Below are 4805 nucleotides of genomic sequence, written 5' to 3' on the forward strand. Positions count from 1 at the left end.
GGGCTAGTTTGCGGTTTACTTTCTCTTTATTTTTGATGTTGTTTCTTTATTGTTTCCTGTCATATTATTTCATGCCTCTCTCACCATCTCCCTCTCTCCCTCTCTTTATGAATCTATCTATTTAGCTATCTATCTCCCTACCTATCTATTTACCTATCTGTCTATCTCCCTACCTACCTATCTATCTATCTATCTATTCTCCGTTCCTTCACCTCTCTCTCCTTATTCTTATCCCCACCCTTCGTCTGAATAATGGGATGACTTCAGCGTATGTCAGTATACTTTTTCAGAGATAGAAAAGGCTTCTTTGCATCTAATTGCGGGTGGCAGGAAGGCAGGTTTGGGGGCAAGGCATGTCAGCGCACGACATTTCACGCCGAATGACTCCGAAAGGCCTCCGCAAACCGGACATTGTACATCATCCCTTAAGTCTATTGTGTGTAGGATTACGAAGACTTTCCCGAATATGTTTCGTATCTTCATTTTGCGCCGCCGTCCCCAAGGCTTCCCGGGAGCCGCTTTTCGACGCGCGCCAGGCTGCGCTCCTCGCCTGAACGCCAGGGAGACGCCGATAAGTCAGCGGTAGTTAACAGTGATTGATCACATCAGATCGTGAGGCAGCTAATGTATGGGCGACGGTTGTGGCATTGATGAGTGCCCGGGCGCCCGGCCGCCGCCCGTGGTCGGTCTTCCGAGTGACGGAGGCTGAGAGCGAGAGAGAGGCCATGACGACAGCGCCCGACCGCCACCTCCGCCTGGCCGCGGCTCACCAGGCAGTGTTGTGGTGGACGCGGTGTGGAGAGCACATGTGAACGTTCGTCCCGCGCGCACTCACGCCCGCGCCCCGTGCTGGCCAAGCGACGCATCTGTAGGCCTCTTGTGTACGGGATCGTTTCAGTTATTTTTTTCGTTTCTGATACGAAATGTGTGCTTTTATGTGTTGTGCAAAGTGTGGAGATTTTTTTCCCTAGAAAATCATAATGTGTATTTTGAAAATTGTAAAAGGAAAGTAACGGAGTGTCTGATAATAAAGCTAACACCAGTAAAGTGAACTAAGGACGAGATGACACACGATGATATTACCGCTGATGTGAATAATTGATAGACCAATCATCCGTGCGGTGTTGATTACGCTCTGATATTTACCCCTGCATATTTATTACGCTATCCAGGTGTCAGTGAGGTAAATTGTAACTGATGTGTTATTACCGAGATTGTTCTTAAGGTCGGGTGTCAGTTTCTGCAATTAAGCGGACAAGTTGGCCTTACGAAGTTGTTGTTGGCAGCTGCATGAGTATTGCAAATGTCTTGTTGAAAACTTGTAGGTGTAAGTGCAGATGCCCTGGTGCAGATATGACCTTGCAAAAATTCTCATACGATCGGTTGTTGTTTTTAAGACCCGTTTTTACGTAATTTGTGAAATTAGTGTACATGAATATTAGCTCTGGTTCACGGGGTTTGAGGTGCGCCGTTGTATCAGGTTGGCAACTTGCGACACTGAACACCTCGTATCCGTTACAAGTCCAGCAATATCTTTCCCTGTTTTACATCACCTCGCCTATTGAATAGCGGGAAATCGAGCCTCGAGAGATGATGAGGTGGTTTTATAATTAATGTGGAGGTTAGGACAAGTAACCTGGCACAACGAAGGGGGCGAGGGGGGGGGGGGAGAGTGCGCTCCCATGGTCTATCTACCTGGGACATCGGGGGACTGAAAGCACGCCGAAGCACGTCTTTATCTGGAACAGGCTATCTCGACGGCTTTTCTCTTTCTCTCCCTCTCTCTGGCGTTGTCCATTCTCTCCCTCTCTCTGGCGTTGTCCATTCTCTCACTTGTTTTCTCTCTCTCTCTCTCTCTCTCTCTCTCTCTCTCTCTCTCTCTCTCTCTCTCTATATATATATATATATATATATATATATATATATATATATATATATATATATATATATATATCTGTCTAATTATCATTCCCCTTCTCTTTCTTTCTCCCCCTTCTCTCTCTTTCTTTCACCTTCCCCCCCTTCTCTCTCTCTTTTCTCTCTCTCTCTCTCTCTCTCTCTCTCTCTCTCTTCTCTCTAATATATATATATATATATATATATATATATATATATATATATATATATATATATATATATATATATAATATATATTTATATATATACATATTTATCTCTCTCTCTCTCTCTTTTTTCTCTCTCCCTCCCTCCTCTTCTCTCTTTTCTCTCTCTCCCTCCCTCCCCTTCTCTCTTTCTCCCTTCCTCCCTCTCCTTCTCTCTTTCTCCCTTACTTTTTTCCTCCCTCCCTCTCCCTTTCTCACTTTCCATTTTCCCTCCCTCCCTCTCCATTTCTCTTTCTCCCTCCATCCCTCGTATTCACTCTCCCTCCCTCCCTCCTACTCCCGCCCCCTCTCTCCCTGCTTTCTCCTCATACTTATTTTCAGTGGCGCTTGTATGTGTCACCAGAATCCTACGACCTTTGACCGGGCTATTTGGAGACACTGGCGTAATGAGATCATGCCTTGCGCGGCCGTCGTAACATCCGGCCCGTGAATTTACCTGGAACAGGACCCGCAGCGGCAGGAGTCAGAGCCCCGGTCCTCGCGACAAGGAGAGTCCTTTTTTCTCCTTCTGTCCGTTATGAGTTCACGCTAGTCAGGTGTGGACGGAGACACACGGGGCGCCTGTGTGCCGGGGAGCCGTAACTCATGGATACTTAGAGCAGCACAGAGAGGTAGCTGTGTAGGGCGGGAGCAAGGGTCACACACGCCTCTGGGCACGACGATACACGCACGCCCTCGAGGGTACGGGCACGAGTCCTACCGAGGGAGGGAGGGGCGAGAGTGAGGTTGGGGGTGAACCACGCACTCTAGGATAATGACCAGGGACCGTGTGCAAGGGAGGAAGGGGGCGATGAGGTGAGCGAGCAATTATGACGGAGGCGATGGGTATTGGGGGATGGTGGGGCTCCGAGCTTGTTTTGCTTCTCTTTCCTTGAATTCTGTTGGCGATTTCACCAGCAGCTTCGTCGGTCGCTGATTTCTACCTGTTCAGAAAGGAAATTTGAATGTCATTTTACTGTATGTGAATGCGGACTGACAACTTTGTATTTGGTTTAGGATTATGGCCATGACAAGGCTACGTCGTGTTTCAGAATCTGTTTATTTAAGCGATGTTAGGAAGCTTTTTGATTGATTTCTTTTGAATTGAAGAAGAAAAAATATCTTGATACTTTCAGATTCTCGATTTGACTTGCGCTGACAGATTCATTAAAGGCTATCACAGAATATTGGAAAGAGCCAGATAATTTGGGGTTGAGACGACCAGCATCCTGTGACCTTCATAACTCATCTCAGCCGAGATCAGCAAAGGTCACCTCCCTGCCTGCCCGCCGGGCATCAGGTAATTGCCGGAAACGCGAATACCCAAGAAACAATCGCCTGAACTGCTCCCGAGACCTTTATTTTCGGGGCACGTGCAGATAATTCCGGAAAACACGACAGGCTGTATCCAGGCGCAACTATGTAATAGCAACGTAATTGGATAGCGTTACCTGTGCTCCGGCCACGAGTTGTAGCGGCCTGGCTTGTCTCTGTGCGAATGGAGGAGAGATGACCTCGTTTCCCTCAGGGGCTGCGATATCCTGCAAAGATGAGCCGGCGACGAAGTTCCTTTTGCAATTTATATAGACAGAGGGCGGGGCACCGAGGGACGGGAAACTTTTTCCTACCTTTTTCTTTTTCTTTATTATGTCGTACGATACTGTTCAGTTGTCCATGTACTCTTGTTCGCGAGTGTTTATTTGGCTCATTGTTTTCTTTTGTCGAGGGGAAGAGGGAGAAAAAATAAATAAAAGAAGGAAACTGCACAGTAGTGCGCTTGGGCTGACAAGAGGGCGTTCCCCGCTGAGGGGACCGTGGACATCATTAATCTTAATAGACGTTCATGACTTCTTGTTTCGGAAAAAAATAACATGTTATGGGGGAGATACGATGGTGAACGGAAAAAAACGTGGATGGAAAAAAAATGTTTTGAAGGTTTTAAGAGGCACGTGAGCAGGTGTGGCTGAGTGATGTCACACACAAGCACTGATTGGCAGTCGTGTTCGGTGACAGACGAAGGAGGAGTTAAAGTAGAGGAGAAGGAGGAGGAGGAGGGAGAGGGAAGATTTAGTGAAAGTGGCGAAAGACGGAATCGATAATTACGTGGCGCGGAAAGAGAAAAGTAGAGTAAGGTAGGAGGGAGAATGGAGAGGATAAACAATAGATGTATTTATTTGTTTATTTATTTACTAGCGAATGCATATTCCTTATATGTATGTATGGAATCTTTATGTATGTATTTCTATACATACTATATATATATATATATATATATATATATATATATATATATATATATATATATATATATACGTATGTATATATATTTAAACATATATGTATGTGTATATATATATATATATATATATATACATATATATATATATATATATATATATATATATATATGTATATGTATATACATATATACGTATATACATATATATGCACACACACACACACACACACACACACGCACACACACACACACACACACACACACACACACACACACACACACACACACACACACACACACACACACACACACACACACACGTACACACACACACACACACACGTACACACACACACACACACACACACACACACACACACGCACACGCACACATATGTATGTATATGTATATGTATATATATGTATATATAGAGGTAAAGGGTTAGATAGATTAATATACATCT

At 44.9% G+C, this 4805-nt stretch overlaps 1 protein-coding gene across 5 annotated transcripts in view; it reads left to right on the forward strand.

Annotated features, from left to right (window-relative positions):
- Positions 1–727: 727 nt before the first annotated feature.
- Positions 728–4805, forward strand: part of LOC113817420 (uncharacterized) — a 51935-nt gene continuing 47857 nt past the window's right edge. For all 5 annotated transcript variants that reach the window (XM_070142551.1, XM_070142550.1, XM_070142552.1 and 2 more), the window contains exon 1: positions 728–881. The gene's annotated coding sequence lies outside the window, so the exon portion shown is untranslated. The remainder of the gene's footprint in view (positions 882–4805) is intronic.

The sequence above is a fragment of the Penaeus vannamei genome, chromosome 29, assembly GCF_042767895.1.
Source record: "Penaeus vannamei isolate JL-2024 chromosome 29, ASM4276789v1, whole genome shotgun sequence".
NCBI classification, from domain to species: domain Eukaryota; kingdom Metazoa; phylum Arthropoda; class Malacostraca; order Decapoda; family Penaeidae; genus Penaeus; species Penaeus vannamei.